The sequence below is a fragment of the Echinops telfairi genome, unplaced genomic scaffold, assembly GCF_000313985.2.
Source record: "Echinops telfairi isolate 266 unplaced genomic scaffold, ASM31398v2 ScPeMD7_5868;HRSCAF=6743_0, whole genome shotgun sequence".
Lineage (NCBI taxonomy): Eukaryota > Metazoa > Chordata > Mammalia > Afrosoricida > Tenrecidae > Echinops > Echinops telfairi.
The window spans coordinates 6825376-6851579 of NW_022109767.1; positions in this window are offsets into that span (position 1 = coordinate 6825376).

Below are 26204 nucleotides of genomic sequence, written 5' to 3' on the forward strand. Positions count from 1 at the left end.
GGGAAAGGAAGTGGTGTTAACAAACCCAGGGACAAGGGAACAACAAGTGATCCAAATTGGTGGGGAGGAGGATGTAGGAGACCTGGTAGGGCATGATCAAGGGTAATGTAACTGAGAGGAATTACTGAAACCCAAGGCTGAGCATGATAGTGGGACAAGAGGAAAGTAAAAGGAAATAGTTGACTAACTTCTTAAAAGGGCCCTTCTGTCTGCTGTGCTGAGAAGCTATATAAGGAACCAGGAAGACCAGTTAGGAAGTGACTGCATTTATTCAGGCAAGACTAATCCTCTTTCTGCCATCCAGTCGATGCTAACCCATAGCGATCCCCTGTGGCTGGCTTCCCAACATTGGAACTGTTGATGAGAATAGAAAGCTCAGTCTTTCTCCTGAGGAGCTGCTGGTGGTTTTGAACTGCTGACCATGTGGATGACAATCTGCTGCTTGACCACTACATCACCAGCATTCCAGGCAAAAGGCAAGGGCTATTTTATGTGTCATCTTGACAAGACTATGATGGCCAGGTGTTTGGTCAAACACAAGTCTAGGTGGTGTTATGAAGTAGGAACCTGTGATTGAATCAGTTAACCATCGGGAAATTAGATTAACTTCCCTAGGTGGGTGGCCCTCATCCAATCAGTTGAAGGCCTTCAGAGCAAAAAGAAAAATTTCCTCACATTATCTTCTGTCTCCAGAGAATACAGAAACACCTTGTCTGACATCTTTTACTTTCCCCTTCATCTGACCTGCAGATTCAGGGACACAAGACTGAAAGAATTTCTAGCCTTTCTTCTAACCTGTACATGTTGGATTTGCTATTTCCAACTATCACATAGGCCAGTTTCTTAAAGCCAGTCAATTACTATCTATTTTCAAAGGGGCTTTGAGAGTTTGTAGAAAAGTGGAATAAAGAGAGTGGGCTTTCCCCCATGAACTTATTTAGAAGCCCATGATATCTATCGATACCTTTTAGTGGTCCATATTGAACCCTAGGAGAACCCTAGGAGCAAGTGGCTTTGGCCAGCCACTCTGCAGGACAAAGATGAGACTTTCTACTCCCATAAAGAGTTACAGTCTTAGAAATCCATAGGGGCAGTTCACCTCTGTCCTATAGGGTCGCTATGAGTCAGAATCTACCTGCTGGTAGTGTGTTTGCGGAGAGAATGGTGGTAGTGAGAAATGGCTAAACTCTGGATAGACCTTTTACTGTGATCAGGGATCAACCTGTTTGAATGAAAGAGTGAAGTTGTTGAGATCAGAAAGACTACAGAACAGGTTTGCTGGGTGGCAATCAGGAATTAAGGCTTTGAACACATTAGGTTTGAGATGTCTATGGGATATTGAGTCTATATTGAGTCTATTTGTCTGTGTCTACGGGATGTTCCGTAAGAGGCAGGAGTTGGAGGGAGAAGTCTGTGCTGGAGATGTAAATTTGAGAGGCATCAGCAAACACATGGCCTTTTAGCCCCTGAAGTGGAATGAGATCATTTCAGAGTGAGTTCCCCAGTGGTTGAAAGTCAGCTGAAAAACAGTCCACCCTACGTCTTACACTAAGCAGATCATTTAAGCGGGGAGGGCAGATGCCCTAACAGCGCTTGGAAACTCAGCAACATGTATTTGCCAGATCCAGCTTTCAGCAGACTTCTTAAAATGGTTCGAGAAAGAGAGTCAGCGCATACGTCCAGACAGGACAGGAGGCATGTTTCCAGAGGCAGATAGGAGCTGACTCAAAGGGAGGGCTGACAGTCATCCACAACAGCTTGCTCGTTACATGCCCTCGTCTGCTCTACAGATTTCAGAGAAACCCAGTACTTAGCATGAACGTATCTCAGAGCCAGGGAGGTACAGGCACGGGATGGAAGGCCTAGGAGTTTGGCCTGTCCAATTTCAATTGCTGCTTTGAATAAGCACTTGTATTTCTGATAAGAGTCTCAAAGACAAGTAAGCATTCATTCTTTCAACCAATAAAATGGGAAGGAAGGAAGCCCCTCTGCTATTGGAGGGAATGTTGTGATCCAGCCAGGGTCTGGATATGAGATAGGTATGAATGGCCCAACACGTCTGCTCCCTCCTCCAGCTGACAGAAGTATTAGACTATGCCCTTAGGACCCTCAGTCGTGGAGTCTGTGATCAAACATATACTTGCAACATGACGCTAATGCAGATAGGAATCTTGCCATCGGCCTGTTTTCATAAGGCGGCCCTGGGTGATATCAACAGGTAGTATACTCTCTGCTAACTGCAATGCGGGGGTTATGAGTGCAGCCCGAGTCACCGCAGAAGAAAGGCCTGGTGATAGACTCACAAATATCAGCCCTTGGAAATCCTGTGGAGCACAATTCTACTCTACCCACAGGGGGTCGCCATGTGTCAGTGGTGACTCCACAGCCCCTGGTGCTGGTGCTGGGGCTAGACCTGTTACCGGATAGTATCAGAAAGGTTTCCAGCGAATAGTTCTTGATAGTAGTCTCTTGTTTGATTGGTGGGGTCTTTTGTTTGTTTGTTTCTGGGTAGTTGTTTTCTTTTAAGGTAATTTTTCTTGGCTCTCACTCATCCAGGTTCCCAATGATTGACCACATTACCAGATGGTAATGCCCACATTACCAGGTGACTTTATTAAAATTAGATTCCGTGTTTCATAATCTATGCTGCGAAGACTTTGTTCAGTTGGCTGACACAAAATTACTTGAGCAGTGTGTGCTCCGCTGGTTTACCTTCTCCGAGGCAAAATTACTCAATTTCCTTTGAGACAAGAACTTTCTCTTTAGAACCAGGTCGATTGCACAGCTACCTAACGACAACAACAACAACAAATCTGACTCTTTTTGCCAGTTACTAATAAATACTAGTAATTCAAAGTCCCCAGGTGGCCTAAGCAGTTAAGCATGCATTTGCCAACCCACTCCGTGGCCGTAAGGGTTGCTTTTCTTCTTTTCCCTAACCAACCGACAAGTTGGCAGGTCAAACCCAACCAGCACTGCCACGGAAGAAAGGTATGGCGATCTGCTTCGGGAGAGATCCGGCCAGCAAAATCCAGCAGGGCAGTCTTACTCTATAACCAGGACTTCAAACACATCCGAACTGGTTCTGTCGTGACTGATAAAACAAAAGTGGAAATAGTTGGATCTTTAAAATTTGGGTGATCTGGAATGCTAACTGTGATGGAAATTATGCATCAAAGCCCTGGAATAGGAGACTTGGAAGAGGCCCCGTGAGCCCTCTCGGGAGCCTGATGTGTGCCACTGGGTGGTTGGCAGGACTGCGGAGATGTGGAGACTGACATACATTCAAAGCAGTGGATTCGGCCGCTGTCTCTGAAGTGGGCACGACTGTGTTCCACACAGCTAGTGAAGAGATTTGGCTCTTACGCCGTGAGCCTGTGGCCCTTGCTCTCAAAGAAGGAAGGTAGGTTTCAAACAGAGCCTCGACCTGTGATTTTTCCCATACCAGTAAGCGTTCTGCTTCATCTACATTTTGAAAATCTGGGTCTATTTTTGGGTCGCTTTATCAGCTGCGACTGAACTGGTGCTAAACTCCTGTGACACAGCTTCGTCGTGAGTCAGACGAACTTTACGGTACACGGTTCTGTTCTTTTGGTTTATCAACTGAAAGCTTGATGGCTGCAGCCCACTCAGAAGAGCCTCAGAAGAAAGGCCTGGCAGGCAATCTGCTGTGGAAAGCCAGCCTTGAACAGCCCGAATTTGCACACACAGAATTGCCGTGAGCTAGAACTGACCACAGGGTAACTGGCACCGCCCCTAATCACAAAAACAATGGGTCACATGATACACTCGCCTCCTCCAACTTTACAAACGGAGGATCTGGTGGTATCCAGGGGAAGCAGCACTGGTGGCGTGGCGGGTTACTTGTGCACTGGGCTACTAACTGCACAATGAGCAGTTCAAAACGCCCAGCTCCTCCACAGGAGAAGGGTGAGGTTTTCTACTCCCGTGAAGAATTACAGTCTCAGGGATCGACGGGGCAGTCCTACATGGTCCTGATGAATTGGCATCCTCTCAATGGCAATAAGTTTGATTTGAGTTTGGGGTCATATGGAGAGAATCAAACGTCAAAATCACCCCAAAGCTATCTGAGCTCTGGTGCTTGAAACTCCGCCATTAGTGAGTCCTTTCTTTAGATGAAGCGTCGCCGTCTGGAACACACCCTTGCGAAGGGGTATCATCCTATGGAATCACCTTGGTGGCCTCAAGGGTCTGTGGGTGGAAGGAGAGCGCTAACCCACACGCTACCCCACGCCTCTGGGTAATGGTGGTTTTGTCAAGGACCGGGTTGCCATGCTAGTGCAAACGGAGGAGGTTGAAACTATGAGGGAATGATTCCAGTAGACTCACGCTCACAAGTGCATGCCTAATGCAGCCGTCTTATTTATTTCTATGAGGCCTTAATAAGTAACTTCAGGTTCAACCTAATTTGTAAGGTTGGCCTATTCAGTTGCTATAAATTGGGTGTTTCTCTAGGTCAGTGAATCTCAGCTGTGTCAAATATGCATGATCCCTGGGACATTGGGCAATACCTGAGGACATTTTTGGGTGTTAATACTAGAGGATGGGTGGAAATGCTGGCGGGTGAGGGCAAGGCTTCTGCTAAGCATCTTCCTTGTATCGGACAACATATCCATGTGGCTCTGACCGCGGTAGCCTGTTTTACTGGTAGTACAGGCACATTTCTAGTTTCACCTTACACGGGTGTGTGTGTGTGTGTGTGTGTGTGTGTGTGTGTGTGTGTGTGTAGAACGTGAAGAAGCACGGTGGGTCTTGCCTGCTGTTCATCTGCAGAGATTCATCATAGTGCCTTGTCCACTCTCCTCTGTGGAGATTTGCTCATTGATTGGTTTGACGCCTTTCCTAGGGCAAAGTGCTCCAATGTCGTAAAGGTCAGAATAGATCCAGACCCGTTTCCCAGCTACCTACGATAAATTCTGCCTATCACAGCTGATTGTTCCGGGATCCTAGTAACAAGTTCCCAGGGGAGGAGTTCAGCAGATAAGTGTCCAACTACCGAGCAAAGGTGATGTATACATTTGATCTGTTCACTGCCACCTCAGTAGCTTGAAGAGAAAGGTTAGGAATCATAGTCAATTCATTTTGACATTTTGCAGACCCTTGGTAAGGAGCCCTGGTAGCTCAGTGGTTAAGGGCTCAGATGCTAACTAAAAAAATCAGTGGTTTGAAGCCACTGTGGGATGCCTATGTGGCAGTCTGTGTTTGTAAAGATCTACAGCCGTGGAAACCATATGGGGCAGTTTTACTCTGTTCTATGGCGTTGCTATGAGTCAGAAGCAACTTAATGGAAACGGAACTTTTGGGTATAGGTGACTGGTGTCCTCCCAGGAAGGCACCGATGGTGAAGTGCGCAGCAACTAACTATAAAGTTGGTGGTTTGATCCAGTCCGAGGCATCTGGGAAGAAGGCCTGGCAATCTACTTCCTACAGGGCACAGCCATGGTCAATCCTAGGGACCACACTTCCCCACAGGGCAGACCCAGCTCAGTGGCAAATGGTTTGCTTTCAGAAGCATTCTTTTGAAGGAAATCGCCCATCAAAAAATCATCCCACCGATGCATCATGATTAGTGGCCAATGTGCCTTCGTAGGTAGCTGCTAACTATGCCAGCCAAATGGATGGTAAACAGACTTCTCTGTTGCATTTCTTTTCCCTCTGGTGGGTGGTATTTTCCTTCTTCTGGCTTCCACCTGGACATGTTCTCTTTAGCCCTCATTCACGAGGGGGAACCCTCCCCAAACGGATGCTTGCTTTTTGATGTGAGAGGAAAGGTGAATTTGGATTTCGTTCCACCAGGTCAGATTGTTAATCAAGCTTTCTATTTAGAGGTTCTGAAAAGATTGTGTAACAGTGTGCCACAAAAAAGGCCTGATTTGTGGCAAACGGGGGACTGGTTTTGCTACCAGGACAATGCTCTTGCTCACGCAGCCATCTCAGTGCACCTGTTTGGGGCAACAAACAGTATGCCTCTCTTGCCCCACGCACCTTACTCACCTGACCTTGCTCCATGCAACTTCTTTTGGTTTCTGTGAAGGAAGAGGGATATAAAAGGACAGCGATTTGACTGCATAGAAGAGGTGAAGAAAAAAACAAGGGAGGTGCTGTCAGCCATCCAAACAGATAGGTTTGAAAAATTCTTCCAATAATGGAATCACAGATCTGACGAGTGTATTTAAGTGTAATGCACAGTGGGCTGAAGCTGATAAGGTTGTTTTGTAAAACAAATTTTAAATACATAGCTTTGAAAAAAAATTCCTTTGGGGGGGTACCCCTCGTATTTCCCTTATCCTCTACTCCACGCTCATCTCCCCCCCAAGCAAAGACCAGTGAATGACAGCTGATAGGAAAGACCTGCCCCCCAGCTACCTAAGTCTATCAATGGCAATGCATTCAGATCAATGGAACTTCACAGGAAGTTGCTGCAATCAAGGAGCTGCTCCACCTCACCTGACACCTTGGCAAAGCCACTCAAGCGTTAAGGGGGGTGGGGGGTGGGAGCAGGGAGGACAGATGGTGCCCTGTAAATCTTCGATATTGTATTGCTTTGCCTGGTTTACTCTTGAACCCTCACATGGGGAAAAGGGAAGTGCCTTGTAATAGATCTCTGGCCCAAGGGTCAACTGGTAGTATCAAGACCACCCTCTAATTCAGGTCTCGCTGCCATCGATTCAAGGCTGGCTCAGAGGGACCAGATGGGACGGGAAAGAACGGCTCCCGAGAGTTTCCGAGATGGTCACTCTTGACGATAGAAAGGTCGGTCTTTCTCCCTTGGAGGGTTGGTGGTTTTGAATTGCTGAGCTTGCAGATTGCAGCCTAACTTGTAACCACTATGCCACTGGGGTTTCCTCTAACTCCACTAAGAGATGCCAATGCAGCTTAGCCCCTGGGTATCTGATTAGGAGTAGAGGAAACATTTCCATTCTTTCCGGGACCCTAAGCCCCCCTTTCATATTTCCTCTGGAGTCCGACTTTCAATTGCTCACCCATCAGTCATTTCTTCCCTTCAGCACCAAGACTTCTTCTAACACATTTGGTATGTTCTTAAAAGTATCTGAAATCTGTGGATAGTGCCAACAGTTAACCTCCTCGGCTGCTAACTGACGGGTTGGCAGTTTGAGCCCACCCAGAGGCATCTCAGAAAAAAAGCCTGACCACCTCCTTCGGAACCATCAACACTTGACACCCCCGTGAGACAGCTCTACCCTGACACACACGGGGTCTCCATGAGTTGAACACACTCAACAGCAAGTGTGTGTGTGTGGTTTCTCCCCACCCCCCAGCCCCCACAAACATCTCCTGGGGCTCGGTGAATAGAGAAAGATGATTTTCCTTTCAGTCTCAGCACTGTTCTGGTACCGACGTCACAGAACCCCCCTGTGGTCCCCCTGCGTTCTTTCTGAGTCTGTGTGCCAGGCAGGCTCCCTCTGGACTCATGGATGTGCCACCAGGCTGTAGCCAGGGGAGCAAAGGTCTCTCCTGCATGGAACCTGCCTGGTATGTGCAGGATGGAAGAGAAATAAAGGTGGCTGAGTGGGAATGAGAATCTGGCCAGACCTCCGGCCAGAGGGAGAAGGGAAGGAGGGTGGGAGGGAGCCTCACTAATCTCGCTTCTTCCGCAGAGATAAAGACTGGGAATCATCTCACCCCTACCAACCAAATCACCACTCCCTCCCCTCCATCCTCCCTCCGACTGGACAACACGCAGAAAAGAAAGCAAAACAAGACCCTCTTTTCCCCTCCACCTTTATTGTTTTAGCCAAGTTGTGACCAGCCACGGATTTCTACCCTCTACATTATTTGAAAGTCCACCTTCACGTCGGGATTGGAAAAATCAATCTTCCTGATTAAAAAGTGACCAGCTATGCGTTTCCAAAGTCTCTGTAGTCTTTTAATTATGTCTGTTACAGGTAGCACAGTTCTCAATGAAGCCGAGAGTCTCACGCTGGGCTAATTGAACTAAAAAAAAGGGAAGAACAAGAAAATCTATAAGTCCATCAGCCTTTTTACTGTAACTGTCTGGTGGTGTTACCGTCAGGTAAAACTGCATTCAGAAATACAGCCGCGGAACTAGCTTTCTCTCATGAACATGCTGCCTTTCAATAAGACATAAAAAAGTGCCTGATATTGCTGCATCTTCCAACATCAAGAATGATTCCAGGGTTCGGAACTGGAGGCTCCGCAGGTAGCAAACAAAGACCGGAGCTGTAGGCAGGCTCCTGCGCAGCTTTGAGACCACAAAAATCCACTCGTGCAATCGTGGGTGGAGGGTGGAGTTGCTAACTACAGGTCAGCAGTTCGAAACTACCGGTTGCTCGGTAGGAGATACTGTCTTTCCGCTCCAGGAAAGAGTTACCGTCTGGGAAACCCACAGGGGCAGCTCTGCCCTCCCTGTCCTGCAGGGTCCTGATCGGACAGAATCCACTGCATGATCAGGAGTGCAGTTGAGTTGAATTAAATCCAGTGAGGGAGCCCTGCCAAATGTATATGTTTATGCACCGACAGCAGAGGCCAAGCTTTGGGGACAAAGAATTACAATCACCTAGTTTGTTTCCTCCTGAGAATCTGCTCTTCTCTGGTGAACTGGAGGAAACACGGTCACCTCAAGGGGTTTAAATGTAAGCCGTAGGACAAGGAGGGTGGGAGCCAGGGGAGTCTCACAGTGCGTTGTCTCAAAGCACAGTGAAGTCTATGATAACCGATAGCATTTCAAACCTCCAAATGCAGACACGTAACCACGGACTCTTAACAACTCAGAGACGTTTCTTAACCACTGGAAACCAATGTTTCCAAACACCTTGTCATTTGAATTCCGCTGTAAGCTTCACAGCCCCCTCTCCCACCACAGGAGGAGAGATTTAGCATCCTCGGGTCCAATTGAAACAGAGAGCAGGGGACACCTCAAAAGAGGAGTGAATTCGGATCCCCTCTCTTAGGTAAAACTCCATGCAGTTGGGCAGCTTGAAGTGCCCTAGGAGGGGTCTCTGGGAAGATCCTGCAGTCACGGAAAGGCATTAACATTTAACCCTTGGTCTGGCATGTTCTGCGGGGTTTCCTCCAAAACAGAGGTGAGGCAACGATCACACCAACTGGAGAAAACGGGTCCCGTGGTTTGCCCGCCATGCGCCCTCGCATGCGCGGATGGGAACTGGAGTCTTGGCAGCCTAGGCTAGTGTGTGTCTAGCCAGTTCTGGCTCCTGGGGAGCACGTGCACACCAGAAGAGCACATTGCCAAGTCCCACACTGTCTTCAAGAGCACTGGATGCTGAAGTCCACCGCTGCATGGGAGCTTATCTTCCAACACAGTGCTCTCTGGTGACACAGAGCGATTGCATGGGCTGATCACTAGATGCAGACCATCTGGCCTTTCTTCCTAATCTGTCTGTATCTGGAAGCATCCCTAAAACCTGTGCACCATGGTGACTTGAAATATTGACGGCAAAACCTTTAGCATCCTTGCAGCCTACAAGCTACAGTACAACAACCCTGGGTGTGGTGTACATGCATCTATGAGACTCTGGAACCCAACGGACAGCCTCCGTTTTTTTATCCTTGTGTTTTCAGAACCACGCCTGAAATCACTTGGAAATAATGAAACTTGTATTCTGAAAAACGATTCTGAATGACGAAACACCTCACTGTAGGAGGGACATGGGAACTATCATACTGATGACGTTTGTCAATCACAACAAGACAGACGCTGATGAGTCCACGACTGTCAGATAATTACAGAGATGAAGGCAGGCCCCTGCTGCTAGGGCGCAAGGCTTTCCCGTCCGGGCTCCTGAGAGCCTACTGGGACGTACCAGCCCCTCTATAAGTACAACCTGAAAATAGCTTTAACGAGGGAGACCTCACCTCAGCTGGGGTCAATTTTTAAAGCTGTGTCGAGGGGGAGAAGCCCACTCAGTTGCTGCTAGACAACATTGTGCTAAGGCCACTCCAAGCCAACAGACACTCCTATCAGACTGATGAGTCAATCTGACGGAAAGCCAAGTCAACATGGGGGAGGGATGTGTATGGCTCTGGGACGGCGATCGCCGTTCTGTTGGCAGGAACATGAGGAGGAACAAACTCCCATCAGGATAAGAACTCTTAACAATACTGATACAGAACCCAAGAGGAGAATATGCCTGGTACCGAGCTCCTAATTGGACACGTTTGCTCTAATTTTGATGCACCCTTTCATGACCCAGGCCACGTGCTATAGATGACTGGGACGTCAGACTCTGTTCTCTCGAGCCACAGAGCGCACTTTGTAGGCTACACCAGGAGGACTCCGTGTGGAAACCATACTTAGTAAACTAGGCGCTACCTCAGACTCACCTGTAGCCCTGGGACTTAGAGCTGAGACTCCCGATGTGAGAAGAAGCAGATGGGCGCTAGCCCTGATGGATGACGGACTTTGGTGTGAATCTCTTGCCTTGAGGGAGCCCGATGAACGGCGACCTAGAACTACCGCGCGCTATTTGAATGCCTTCCTTGCTTCATTATGATATGCGGTAATCTGGTGGGGGTGGCTCTGACATTGTGAATGAATACGATGGAAAGTTTTGCCCTCTCAGCAACCCCCATTGTTTATGTAAATTGTGTCCACTCACTTAAGAGTTTAATCTGTACAAGCCAACGGTTCATGTATTGTCGTTCATAGCTGGCCCATACGTGTATAATTTCCTTTTCTCAATAATGTTGACAATATCAATGTTTAGTGATTATGCAATGGGATGCTCTGTTAGACAGGGTTCTCTAGAGAAACAAAACCAGATTGCTAGTAATTTTATATATATATTTATACAGATGGATAGATATATAACACAAGAAATAAACAGTTAAATTATAAAGCAGTACAAATGGCTCAGTGCAACTCACTCCCGTGAGACAGTTGTGAGACACTGGCAGTCCTTCAAGTCTTGAGGGCCGCCAGGTAGTCCTCTATAGAGCAATTCAGGCTATCTGGGCACAGGCAGCAAAAGCAAGGCAGGTCACCAACAGTCAGCCAGATGACAGGGTCTGACAGTCCCCAGCTCAAGAGTTATAAATTCCAATGGTGTGGTGAAACAGGTCTTGAAGGAACCTCAAATTGCAGCAACACGGCCCATGGGTTAGGTGTCCCACAGGTAGTGTAGCTTGCAAATTGAGGCACAGAACAAGCAAGGCAGCCGCACACTGGTCCAGTGATCAAAGAGTGAGCGACAATAAAGGCGAGGTTCACCGAGCCATTTATCTCTCCGCCCTTCAGTTAATCCCACATGTGTTTGTCGGCCAGGTTGGCACAATAAACTAACTACCTCAGCTGCTAATCACAAGGTCAGTACTTTGAAACCACCAGTCAACTCCAAGGAAAAAAGATGAGGCTTTCTACTCCTGAAAAGATTTACAGTCCCAGAAACTCACAGGGCCAGTTACACTCTGTCTTATAGGGTCACTGTGAGCCAGTGTGGACTTGATAGCAGTGGGAGTGATGCCCTAGGGGGTGATTGAATGTTCTCTAACATAAAATGACAGTGATATCTCTAAGGTGAATCAGTGACCTATCTACATCATAGATATATTGATGGATTTGGGGCTTGCACTTAATTCTAGCCCTGTTCTAAGAACAATTAGTTCTAATGACATGGCCCTGCTTAATGCTCCCTCCTCTTCAAGAGATCAATGAAGATATGGGTGCTATAGAAAAATGTGGTGAAGAAACCAGACGAGGCCTGGCTATTAGAAAGAATAGCAATGAGGGTCTTAATGGCTGGTCTTCAAACATGCAGCCATCTAAGTGAGGTGTCAACCAAGTCCACATGGAGGAAACACATCAGCCTGTGCAATCCAAGGATTGCAAATAATAAAATCTAAATCCAAAGGAGCGAATGAGATCATAGCTAAACTTGTGACCATCTGGTTTGCAAAAGGTTATGGATGGCATTGGAAGCCCCAAACCCATTTGCAGGTTCCACCCATGGCTCAGCCTCCAGTAAATCCTCTCCAATCACAGGTGAGGGATGTGAATAGCCTTGTTCTCAGACAGAGAGCATTGCAAAGCCCACGAGAGTAGATGTGGTTAGCTTAAAATATATTCTCTTATAATTTGATCTCTCTTTTGATCCATTTTAAAGTTGTTCCAGTTACAAAGAGAACAAAAGGAAAATGCATGTAGATTAAGCCTCTGGTGACCATAGACCAAGGATGTGAGTAGTCTTGCTTTCATGCAGAATGCATTAGAAAGTGAATTATTGTGGATGCAGTTATGTTAAAATTTAACACCTTATATTTCGATCACCCTTTGACCCATTTTTAAATTTTTCTAGTTTTTAATATTTTCTTTCTTTTCTATTGAAATTTTTATCTGTTTTATTTGTTATTGTTTTTTTAAAGATATTTTTGTGTCTATGAAATTCAGGATAGGTAAATCTATAGAGACAGCAACTGGATCACTGGGTCCTTGGGGGCATGGCAGGGAGGTTGGAGAGAAATGGGAAGCTAATAATGATAAGGACAAGAGTGAAGAAAATGTTCTAAACTGATTGTGGTGATGGTTGTACAACTCTTCTTGATGTGCTTGAATCACTGAATTGTATATGACAAGTATATCCAATAAAGCTCTTTTAAAAAACTATTCTGAAAAAAACCAAACACACGGCTATTTAACTTTTGCCCCCCATAAGCTTGCACCAAATTTTCCTGATCTAAGCTCTAGATGCCCCCTGTATCCAACCTGTAGTTATGTGAGATTCTCCAGGAAAAGCTGATATGGTGTTTTAATGGCCTCATCATTTTCCTTAGGGAATCAACTTTAAAATGTTGTGTATTCATCTACGTAAAAACTTGTTTTAATTTTGTTTTGTCTGAAGTTCTATATTCTTTAGAGAACACACTGTGCTTATTTCTTCCTATAGAACAAATGGGTCACCAGCTCCAAGCACTGCCCTACTTGCTGAATCTTATTTAAATAAAAGCATAGGACCAATAAATCAAGATAAGCCATCAAACACTCTATTCTTCAGGCATCCATCTGTGTTAAGGAGTGATAAGGAAGTCAAAGGCGATAAACAGACAAACAGACATGCATATACCATGCCCTGCCACCAAATACACTCAATGGGTAGATAGGTTTCTCCCCGCACCCCGCACCCCACCCCCCCGCCCCTTAACTCAATGCCATTGAGCTAATTCTAATTCATAGCAACCCTATAGGACAGAGTACAACTGTCCCTGTGTGCTTCAGAGACTGTAACTCTTTAAGGGAGTAGAAAGCCAAATATGTCCCCCTCAGAGTAGCTGGTGGTTTCAAACTGCTGACCTTGAGGGTAGCAGCCCAACGCATAAACCACTGTGTCACCAAGGAAGGCTCCTTGGTTGGTTGGTAGGTAGGTATGTTTTTTAAAAAAGGATAGATAGATGGTAGGTAGATTGACAGTAGGTATGTAGTCACGCATGCGTGCATGCACACACACACACACACACACACACGTGCATTTAAAACGAAGAAAAGGAATCACACTGAGATCACTAAATAAACACAAGTGAACAGTAAACAAACAAACAAAAAATCCAAAGGAGAGGAACATGAATGTGTGCTAGAATATAATAGGTGTGAGTTTAGGACTATTGATTATAAATGTCTTAGGACATGGAAGTGAGCATATAGATTAGCTGTCATTAGCATAGAAGTCACAGTTTGGGCCCTGGGAGCAGATGAGGTGCCCCCTCCAGAGAAATGAAATGATAGACAATAATATTGGTGGATGAGGCAGAGAATGAAGTAAAGGCCAAGATAGTCCCTGTTTTAATCAAACGAGGTGTCTCCAAGCGTCAGCTGTTGCAGGGGCTCAGGAACCACAGGGCGGGGGCTGGGGGGATGGGCGGGATTCCGGTGGAAGGGTGCCTGCACTGATGCGCTGAGCACAATGGGGAAGGCACCTATAAGAATGAGGCCTGGGCTCCACATGCAAAGGACATCCGTCATCTTTGGGGGCAAATGCGATGATCGCCACCCCACCCCACCCCACCCCGCAATGGTGTTAAATTCAGAGCCAAAGCGTCTGGTGCTGAACGCTGCAGGTGGAGAGCTCCATGAATGTCTGATGTGTTGTCTGCCAAGGGGACAGGGCCAGAGGCCAAGGCCGGGGCAGATGCTGTCCACGTTGCTACCCTAAGGACTGCACTGAGACTGGCTTCATGCTTTCGCACCAGCCCTGACATAGCAGGGCTGCTCACGCTGCGAAAAAAGAATTGAGGAGGGTTAAACCAATCTTTGCTCTTTCATTCACAGCTTTACTAGTGTGTGCGAGCTCCAACTGGAAGTCCCCACCCCCACCTCTGTGACGGAAAGCGACAAATACAGGAGCTTCTCCTCTGCCTCTGTTCTGTCCTTGGAGGACCTCCCAGCAAAAGACTTTCTTAGGATCTGGGGGGCTGTCCAGGGAGTAGCTTGCCAAATGGCCTTTTAGATTCAGGACGGAGACAGCCTGGTGCTTCAAACACCTCTTTTGCAAGGGGGGGGGGCATTTAAAAAAATATTTCAGTTACAGTCTCAGTTGCCTCCGCCTCATTGTGGTGACCCCCTGGTGTCTGAGTGGAACTGTGCTCTGTAGGGTTCTCAATGGCTGACATTTCAGTAGAGTGTCAGGCTGTGTTCTTCTGGGTACATTAGAGAAACAAATCCACAGAAACTCATGTATAAGAGAGAGTTTTATATAAAGGTTTAGCGCACATCAAGAAAACATCCCAACACAGTGCTGCCCAAGCCCACAAGTCCAACATTAACCCATATGTCCAACACCAATCCACAAAGTCCTCCTCCATCTCACAAAACACTCACAATGATGCCGACTGCAGGAGGAAAGCGGAGTCAGTGAATATGTAAACATCTCAGTGCTGGCAGGAGTCTCCACACGGCTGCTCCAGCACCAGGGCTGCATGGGGTAGGTCCCTGTGATTTCTCCTCAGGGATGTCTTGCAGGAAGTGAGCCTTGCCAGCTGAAGCAGGGAACTGGCCAAGGCAACTGCAACCTGGTCCAACCATCACAAAGCAAGAAACCCGAGAACTAGAAAGGTGAGGCTCACCAAGCCATTTATCTCTCCGCCCTTCAATTAACCCCACATGTGTTTATTGGCCAGGGTGGCACAATAAACTTTGAGGATAGTATAGGCCTTCCTGCTGAGGTCCCCCAGGGCAGTCACAGACCCTTTGACTCTCCAACCTTTTGTAAACTGTCTGGCCACATTAGGACTTGCCATGACAGGGTGAATCATGTATATATATACTCATGCTTGGATTTAAAGTGCCACTTGGGTCTTTAAAAAAAAAACCTTGGGTCCCTCCGCTCTGTTTATAAGGCCACAAAACAAGGACTCCAGGAGCTTGGAAATGATTTGTGGTTTATTAGTTTTCCCCGGATAATTCAGGACGCATAGTCTAAAAGCAAAAAGGGTCAAACAATGAATCATGGAGCAGGAAAAAGTCTTCAGCTGGTGCAGGAATTCAAACATTCTTTTATTTATTCATTCACTCAATCAATATCCACGAAGTGCCAACTGCATGCCCGGCATGGTACCATGGGTGAGGTTATCCTTAGAAGACCAGCATACGGTCTTCGCCCTTGAGATGTTCACCATCCAGGAGCAAGCGTAGGGGAAAAAGAACATCTATTATTTACTCTGCACCCACTTCCAACCAAGAATGGTCCCTAGCGCTTGTCTCTTTTTGCCTTTACCAACAGGAATTTATCTTCTCACAGTCTGAATTCAAGGCATTAGGTCGGCCCTAAGCTCTTTACCTACATTTGTTCTTGCCAGAACATCACATCTGTGAATTGGGTCTGACTGTCATCCTTGGATATCCCAGGATCAGAATATGAGATACGGCTAGGTCAAGTCGCCCGACAAAAGTTACATAGCTGATGATGTGCATTCAGACCGAACGCTCCTGATTTCAAAGACCATGCCTCTTTCTCTGGCACAAAGGGCCTCCCTGAAATAAACGAGACTCTCAACCTGCCCTTAAGGACAGTATGGACAGGTTTATCAATGACAGCAGCCATCTGTTGGCCATACTATATCATCGCTTGCAAAGCTTAGCCAGGCCTCTACTTCCAGGACTGAAGAGTCATTTTGAAGCACCACACACCATTGGACCAACCCTGAAGGGCAAAGATTGAGGCGTGTCCTAGGAAGAACTCTTTCCCAGGCCTGGAAGGTACAGGACCCTGCAATGATGCTATGACCACACGATTCACAGTAGTTACATCCTTGGCTTCCACTGATTCCCACCTGACCAATATGAAGAAGAGGAAGAAAACGAAGAAAAGACCATGGCTTGCTGTTGGTTCGGTGGCATAGTGGTAAAGCATCAGGCTCCTAACTGCAGGGTTGGCCATTCAAAACCACCAACTTCTCCCAGGGAGAAAGAGCAGGCTTTCTACTCCCATAATTGAAAACCCACAGGCGCAGTTCTACCCTGCCCCAGCGTGAGTCAATATCAGCTCGATGGCAGTGTGTTATGTTTTGCTCCTGGTTCATGGGTGTCTATTTTGAATCACATTGCACAAATTCTTACCTGTTTTCTTATCATTCTACCTCACTAGACTTATTCACCATTAAGTCTCCAGCTCCCACAGCAGCAGTTCATTGCATACAGTAAGTGATCATTAAATGTTTATTGAGGAAAAGAAGAAAATCACAACTCAATTATTTTTCCTTTTGGTGAAAATATACAACACTCATAATTGAATAATTTTTCCAGGTGTGATTCAACGACAATAATTACCCACTTCACATGGCATCAGCATTCTCACTCGCTCTCTCCATAGTGTGAAATCACGACTATTCACTTACACATCTTCTAGATCTGCCTGTGATGGTTAAGGTTACATGCCAACGTGGGTGAGTAGAGATTCTCTGGTTTGGCTGTTAGGATGTAGTCATTTCCCAGGGTGAGGTCTGAAATCAAATCAGTTGAGTTTCCCAGGGACGTGGCCTGCATCTAATATATATGGATACTCTGACAATGGTTTTTGCTTACTTTGGGTTCTGCATTTGGCTCTCATCCTCTGACCTCCAGTTCTTGGGACTGGAGCCAGTGGCCTAGATTACTGCTTGTTGAAACTGGGATTTGTTGTTAAACTCTGTCGTCTGTGAGCCAGCAGTAGGCCATCTCGTCTGATGATCTTGGATTCAGCAGGTTCTGCAAGCAATGTGTGAGCTAGCCAGTGTGGGTGAGCTTGCTGCACTACCTGTTGATTTTGTGTCTGTCAGGCCTTGCAGCTACATGAGTCAGGAAAGCCTCTGCATTGCATAAAGGAGCTCTGGTGGTATAATGGCTTACCTGTTGGCTGCCAACCACAAGCCCAACAGTTTGAATCCACCAGCTGCTCCACAGGAGAAAGATGAGGCTTTCTACTCCTGTAAAAAGAATTCTACTCTCAAACACCCACAGGACTGTTCTACTCTGTCCTATTGGGTCGCTACGAGTCAGAATCAAACCAATTGAAGTGTGACACTGCATGAGCCACTTCCTTGATATATATATATCATATATATACACACACACACATAGCTGGCTTTGCTTCTCTAGAGAACACAGCTTAAGACGCTGCCCCTTAAAGTTCTAAACTGTGCTCTAGAGTTATCAATGTCTATTTTGATCTTACATAGAGAATTCTTTAAAAGAGTACAGCTCTCACAGCAAACATGCTTTCTTAATTGAGCCAAATTCTTGTTTAGTTTAAGTATGACTTCACGGGATAGTTTCGATTAAAGTTTAATCATTGCTCCTAGGCAATAGATTTAGGGATTTCCCCAGTCTGAATGGATCCAGTAAGTCTGGTTTCCTCTGTACTTAAAAAAAAAAAGGTTTATTTGCAAAGTTCTGTGCTGTGTGCTGAGTCAACACAAAGCCGAATACAACAAACGCTGCCTTTGATTTTAACTTAAACAACACTCCCAACTTTCACTTATTATTGGTTTAATTTATAAGGGAAGTCCCAGTTTTAGCAGAAATCAGCACTGAAACAAATGCTATGAAGAAATGACCCATAAATTCCCATTTGGGTGTTATTTATCAATATGTTCAGGTCCAGCACCCCTGAAGGAGTAAGCAGGCATTCATCAAAACTAAAGGATTTATACACTTAAATGTAGGGCAGTGAATATATATGTTTATGTCCACTCCTTCCTGCAAATCCACTACAGTGTCATTAACAGAATGCACAATGTATAAAGAGCCAATAGGACAACAGTGGATAAGATGGCCAACAATATCTAATAGATGGGCAGTTATGAGAGGAGTGACAGCAGCTTAAGACAAACAGAAATGGCTTGGTTCTATGTACCTGTAGAGGCAACTCAATGAGGAATGATAGCCATTCCTCGGGACTTTGGAATTCCCCAGGAACTGAAGGCGCGAGGACCAGTATGAAGTAAGAGGCGGATTGGACATCAACACAAAGCACAAAGTTAGTTCCTTCAGTCCATTCGCCATCCTCATTGTTTCATGTCCCCAGAGCAAGGACGCTTATTCTGTCTATCAAGGGAACCAGACAAGCTTGGGACTAGGTACCAAAAGCACAGAAGATAGAGGAAGAGAGGCACTCACCAAAGGCCTAAATCTTGCCCTGCTCCTACCCCCTTCTTTCATCTGCTACCCAGACAACCACAGTCAGGCTTATCATCACTAGGAGGATCTTGAGAAGATCTTTCTGTAGAAAAATGAAAGGCCCTTAAGACACAGACCAGGAACTCTGATGGCACAGTGGTTTAAGGGCTTGGCTGCTAACTGCAAGGATGGCAGTTCAAACCCACCAACTGCCTCGCAGGATTTTGAGAAGGGTTCGTGATCTGCTGCAATCAGGAGTGTCGCCTAGGGAACCCCATCAGGTGGCACGTCTACTTTGCCCCGTAACATCTGCATGAGACACAATGAGATATTTCTTAAAGGCCATGAGATAAAACAGAGGAAATTTTCTAGAAAGTAGAAGAAAAAGACAAAGAAGGAATTAGGAGAGAGAAGTTTCAGAAAATGTGGTTCATCCAGTGATCCTAAGAGAGAGAGTAGAATCCATCCCTCTGTGTTTCTGAGACCGTGCATCTAGACAGCAGTAGAAAGCCTCATCTCTCACTCTTGGTCAGCAGCCAAATACAGAACCCACTAGGTCTTTTAGAATTCAGACTTATTTTAGTAAAAATGCTGATAAACTGTCCCACCATCCTACTGTGAATCTTCCAGTCAGAACTTCATACACATATTCAGTAGGTTTTTCATTTTCTCACAGCCAATAATCACCAGATATTAGAGAGTCTCTAAGTTGAAAGAGAAAAGAAAACAAGCAAATCGGTCATCAGAGGGAAGGAAGAAGCTTCGAGCAGAGCCTGGTAATTTCCACAAAGAGATTAGGAAACATATTGTCAATATCAGACAAGAGTAAGTGTGACATATATATATTAAAAAAGAAAATAACTAGCATGTGAAAGATTACTAGAAATAAAAAATATGAGTCCTGATTTATGTTAAAAAAAACTCTTTTTAAGTAGAAGAAATTTTCTAGGAAGTAGAAGAAAAATTCAAAGAAGGAATTAGGAAAGAGACGTTTAAGAAAATGTGAGATTCACCCAAAAGAGTCAGTCAATAAGAGTTCTACGTGAGAAACTGGGTTAACGAGGGAGAGGAGGGGAGGAGCAGAAGATAGGAAACCATCAGTAATGGAAGAAGAAAATGTCATAGATCTGAAGGATATGAATCTTTCGATTCAAAGGACTACCGAGTGTCCTAAGTAAGGAAAAATCTAAACAAGGCACACTGCTTGGGAATGTGAGGACTGGTGGCATAGTGGTGATGAGTTGGGCTGCTTACCAGAAGGCCAGTAGTTCTTCTACTTAAAAAGACTTGATGGCAGGGAGTCTGGCTTTGGAGTTTGAGAGCAAAAGCAATGCGCACCTTAAAAGCAGAAGCCAAGACCCACGGGGAAGCAGGATGACACTGCCCTTCTGAACAGAAACATTGAAAGCTAGAAGGCCGTGGATCAATGCCTCCACCTTCAGACTGAGAATTTTTTTTTTTAACATTTTATTAGGGGCTCATACAACTGTTATCTCAATCCATACACACATCAATTGTGTAAAGTGCATTTGTACATCGTTTCTCAAAACATTTTCTCTCCACTTAAACCCCCGACATTAGGTCCTCATTTTTCCCCTCCCTCCCCACTCCCCTCTCCCTCATGAGCCCTTGATAGTTTATAAATGGGTATTTTGTCATATCTTGCCCTGTCCGACGTCTCCCTTCACCCACTTTTCGGTTATCTGTCCCCCAGGGAGGAGGTCACACACAGTTCCATGTAATCGGTTCCCTCTTTCCTACCCATTCTCCCTTTACCCTCCCTGTTTTGCCACTCACACCACTGGTCCTATAGGGCTCATCCGTCCTGGATTCCCTGTATTTTCAGTTCCTATTTTAACCTGGCGATCTGTTCTCAGCCAAACCAGCCAACAAACGCGAAGGAAGACGAGAACTATTTTCAGAGGGAAAAGTTCTCAGAGATGTCACCTCACATGCACCCTTTCTCGGGAAGGGTGTGCCACCAAAATGCGGGAGTCAACGAAGGCAGAGGCAAACATGGGGACCAGGAAGTAGAAGATTCCACAGGAGAAGGAAGTGGAGAGAAACAGCAGGGCAAAGCAAAGGGAAGTCGTGGGACAAGAGCTGCGGAGCAGCCCAAACGAAAACCAGCCTAGGCGGAACGAAAGGAGAAGACGGGCCCAGCAAAGAGGTTCTGGAGAACCGGATAGGGGGACAATTCTCTATCACTCTGTGGAAAGTTCTTAGGAGACTGTTAACGTTGTGGCAGGACTTAGGGATTGTTATAAACCAAGCCAGGCGAGGGGGTTGGGAGAGAGGAGATTAACTCCAAAAAAACCCCCCAAAAGTTCAAGAAAGGAAGAGTAATTATAGTGTGGTGCTAGCTCAGTGGAGAGCAGCCCTTACCTAGTTATAATAATATAAACAAATATTGACATAACCAAAAAGGAGAAAGAGTGGAAGAGGTGTTGAGCAGGAGAGGGAGACTTAAATCCTTCCCTTACAGGAAGAGTCGGTCACTAAATAATGAGCTTGGAGGATGTTGGGAGTCCTGCTGTCACCAGGCCTCTGCCGTGGCAGACAGGAATTCTACCACCAGTCTGCAGAATCTTTAAAGTGACGTGAACAACTTCCAAGACCAACATTTCCCCAGTGTGTTCAAGGGGTTGTGTTTAAAAGCGTTACCAGAATTCGAGTGAGTATTTATTTATACAGAGTGCTTATTTGAGGCAAGGGTGGTCACGTGAAAGAGAGGCAAGTGCTCAACAAGAGGGATGGACATGGTGGCCGCCAAGGGCACAGGACGGTGGGAGGGTGGCGGCCGAGAGCAGTGTTTCGTTCCGGCGTGCAGAGGGCTGCTGCGGGTTGGAACTGAGTCCACAGCGCCCGATGAAACATCCACAACAACAATGTTTGTCCACAGCAACACTTGCCAACTTAAGTAGGCAAAACGAACGGTGTCAGGAGAGTTCCCAAGCCGAGGTGGCATGGTGAACAGAGGATCGCAGAGCCCAGTTTTCAAGAAAATAGATGTGTAATGTGGGGGTCAGGCAGACAGTTTTCATTAATGGTAGAGAGTAGCTTGGAACTGAGGAAATGCTGCAGGCCACATCGAGAGACAGACTGAGTGTCCCTGGGGTGGGCATGGAGGGTGGGGGGCTCTCAGAAACATGCCGGCTTTGGGAAAACAGACATGGAAGAATGCCAAGCATGTAACCTGCTAATTCATCCCCAACTGCAACTTCTTCATCACAGCAGAAATCCCTGTGAGGCTAATAAAGACTTTCGCCTACAGGGGCCACACCAAGAACAGGCGATACTAATAACAATAATAACATGTTAATGACTTTGATAAAGGAAGATCCATATCATTATCACCTCTTAATTACCTTTTGGGCAGTGGGAAAGCTGCTGTAGAATCCACAAATCAAGGAGCTGGAGAGGAAGTTTCGCTTAAAGTAGTCCCTGTGATTGTTAATTGTGTATTCTTCTGTCTACATCAATTATCATATGGATACACACACACACACACGCACATAAAGGACATTTGACATCCGCTAAGAAGCAAAGTACAAATCTGTGGCTTATCCAATTCCAAGTGCAAACATGGCATTTCTTCAGGCTTAAAGAACGGAGCTTACACCCTGGGCTAGTTTATCTCCCAGGGCAGAGTCCCGCACATGTGCTTTGGCAAACCCAGACCAAGAGGCGGGTTGTAGGACTGTGATTCCCCGAGAAGAAGAGCAGGCCCAGCTGGCATTTTGCCACAGCAGCTCGGGCAATGCACTCATTAGGTGGCACTGAATTCTAGCTGGGGGCACTAGTGGTTCAGTGGTAGAGTTCTCACCACCCATGCAGGAGGTGCAAGTTCAATTCGCGGTCAATGTAACTCATGTTTAGCCATCTGTCCGTGGTGTGTGTTACTAGGATGCTGCGCATGGTGAGTGTGGTATAGGAATCAGCAGTGTGTCTGTGTTTGTCTGCTCACAGGAAGGAGTCCTGGCGGCATAATGGGCCACACATGGAGTTATTAACCTCCAGGTCAGTGGTTTGAAACCACCTGTGGTTCTGAGGGAGAAAACTGAGACTGTCTACTCCCACAAAGATTTTCAAGGCTCAGGAGCTCACAAGGGGGCAGTCTAGTCTATCCTGTAGGGTGCTTATGAGTCAGCGTGGACTTGGTGGCAGTGACTGCCGTGAGGCCTTACTGGTTTTAGCAAAGCGAAACTAAATTAGACTAGAAAGAAAGGCCTGGAGTTCTCCTTCCAAATTTCAGCCCGTGACAGCCCTACGAATCACAACTGTCCAATGCACACGTGATCATGGGATGGTGCAGAATCCCATGCGGTGGTGCACAGGCTCTCCATAAATTGAGGGCCCGCCCTACCACCACTAACAGCAGGCTAAGCATAAAATATTAGCTGATAAAGAGCGCTGGAGGTGCAGTGGTTCTGGGTTGGGGTCCTCACCACAGGTCAGAAATGTGAACCCGTCAGCCGCCCCAAGGGAGAGAGAGATGAGGTCTTCTACTCCCGAGAAGAGTTAGTCTCGGGACTCCACAAGGCCAGTCGCTGTCCTGTAGCGCGGCTATGAGTCAGCATTATGGAGGATGCTAGAGATTAGAGGAGTTAGAGATTAGAGGAGTTAGAGATGAGGAGTTTTGCTATTTTGACTTGGACACAACTCTCGGGATCCCTACTCTGCTTTTTGTGTGGACACATGGTTGTAGCCAGTCTCTTCTGGTCCCACGTCGTAGTTTCCAGAAGTCTCCACGCGGGAATACCACGCTGTCTGGCATCTTTCTAAGTGAGGGAAAGACTGGCTTTGATTTTACTTCTCTCTCAGACAATCTTTTACAGACATGGGGTGTAAGATCTTCAAATCTGCAGTCTGGAGTTACGTTGTCCCCAATACTCTGCAGTCGACAGCCAGGAATGGGGTTATTTAGTCCAATACATCAGTATCATTTCCTCCTTTCTCGCCACAGAAAAGACACTCATTTACTTCACTTTTTCTTTGCAAGATGATCTCTGGGGGTTCAAGGTCACAATTCCCATGATCACTTCAGAAAACTTCTGTCCTAATACACACTTACCCTCAATGGACTTCTCTTTCAGCTGTAGGAAATTTCGGCACCATATTCCCTGTTCATCTTTCACTGTCATGGACTACAATACTGAATGCTCCCAAGACAGCTTCTTTCTCCACAAGTGGGCCACAGCCCCCCACCCCCACCCCCGAATCAGAACAATAACCACAACAGAACAACAGAACAATAACCACAAAACAACAGTGGTTGTTTCAACGGGGAAAATGAAAATACTGGTTCTTAAAAGATGCCTGCCTTACCATTTCCCCTTCCCTTATTTCAGTCTACTCTCTGTTTTGGGCCTGGACCAGAAATGAAAGAGTTACTGAACTCATTTATATTCATGAGCCTGGGGCGATCTAAGTCCAAGATCATCCCTCAAATCTGAAGCTAGCATAAAACCATAAATGATGAGTAGGCAGCTGAGGCGACCACAGATCCCATTATTTTGATGGAATAAAAATAGATGAGGAAAAGTGTTATCTGGATTTACAGTCGTCTGTAAGTATGTTCTATGGGTCTAATTTTTGTTGTTTAAGTTCAAGGGATCATTTGAATTTTCTGGAAACATGCAAAAAATCAGAGAAGGCGAGTACAATTCATTAGGCCAGTTGACATGAATTCCTTACATATACACAGCCCCAGGGGCAGCTGCCCTGGGCCCCTGGGCCCAGCTCTGTCAGGGACTAATTCACCTCACCTTGACCGGGCAAGGGGCAGCAGCAGAGAGGTCAGCTCCACCCACAGTGTCCTCTCTCCTCAGCATTGCCCATGCCCATTCCACAGCCCCACTTTCCAGAAGTGTCTGGTGCTTTCTCTCCTCCGTTCTGGTCACCAGGTCACCAGTCATCAGTGATGCCCCAACGCTGGATTTTCTACTTAAAAAAAAAACAAACTGATGTTTTTACTTCAGTTACTGGAACTTGGGAAGAACCCACTGCTAGCTTTTCGAAGCACCCCTCAAACCCTTTCCACCCCAACCACCATCCTCGTCTGCTATGCTGCCATACCATGCAGGGTTTCATGTCATATGGCACTGGAGGAACCCTGGTGGCATAGTGGATTACAAGTTGGGCTGCTAGCCGAAAGGTCAGTAGTTCAAACCCACCAGCAGCTCCACAGGAGAAAGATGAGGCTTTCTGCTCCCATGAAGATTTCCAGCTTGTAAATCCACAGGAGCAGTTATACGGTCATTTTAAGTCAGAACTGAATGGATAGCAGGAAATTTTTTTGTTTTTTGTTTATGACGCTCAAAACTGCACCGCACTGGTCACTCAGGGTGGACCGGTTTCCGCGGTTACCTTTCTCTGAATCTCCCATTTCCTTCTCTTGTGTCCTGACCATTTGGCCTCCGTACGTAAAACCTATGAGAGAGAAGAGAGGCAAAGTGACTCCTTATTCCAATGCCGTTCCAATGGGGGAGGGGGAGGGGGACTAGGGGGAGGGGCTGGACGATGCCCCTCCATCTGTTAATTGCGGGTGGGAGCCCGCAAAGCGGCTGAAGGGGCAAGGAAGTGTCGTGAACATGCAAAGTTGGATGTCTTTCCTGGGGCATCACTAGATTTGGTGTTTCCAAGGCAGGAGGGTAACTCAGGCTGGGTCTTGCCCAACACCCCTCATGCACATGGTGGAGGGGGCAGCCCCCCTTCACGCCCTGCCCGCCCAGCATCTCCCCTTTCATACGTGCCAAGGCAGAGGCACCTCCTCACCACTCATGGTTACTTGCCAGCACCCTGCCCACCTCCACCCAGACCAGCGACAAAGGACCACACTGGGTGATGTATTACATCAACTTCAGTGATATGCCACTGGCTGCCCTTTCCCCTGCAGCCTGGGCCACCCGCGGCCTCCATCCCCACCTTGCAGTCCCTGGGGCCATGTTAGCACCAGGGGGTGGAGTCTGCCTCCCTCCTCACAGGGAGCCACTAGTTTCTTCGCTTTCAGAAATGAGCGACTTCCCGTGGTGACGGCCCCTTCTCTTATTCATGTTCCCGTGTGCTAAACTTTAGATACGGAGTGGATATAAGAAGCCTTTAGGCATTCACCCAAGAGCTTCATCACTGTGCTAAATTTTTAATTAGAAAAAGGTCTTAAGACTAATAATGTTATCAATTAATTTATTAATAATCAATTAATAATATTTAATCAATACATTAATAATACCACTACCTCAGGTTATCAAAGAATCATGAGCCAGGACCAAGTAAGGGAACAGCTGGCAGACTTGCCTCCTTAGAATTGACAGCAGATTGCATGACCACAGAAATCCTCAATGAGCCTTAGCGAGGAGCTGCTTGGACCTGAACATGACTACAAGGCTGGGGCATTGGAGGCAGGCAGGGGCCTCTGGGCAGTTTCAAACCTGCCTCAGCATGCTTCTTCCTTTTCTTAATCATTGTATTGGGGACTCCTACAACTCCTATCACCATCCATGCATCCATCCATGGTGTCAAGCACATTTGTACATTCGCTGCCCTCATCGTTCTCAAAACATTTGCTCTCCACGTAAGCCCTTGGGATCAGTTCCTCATTTTC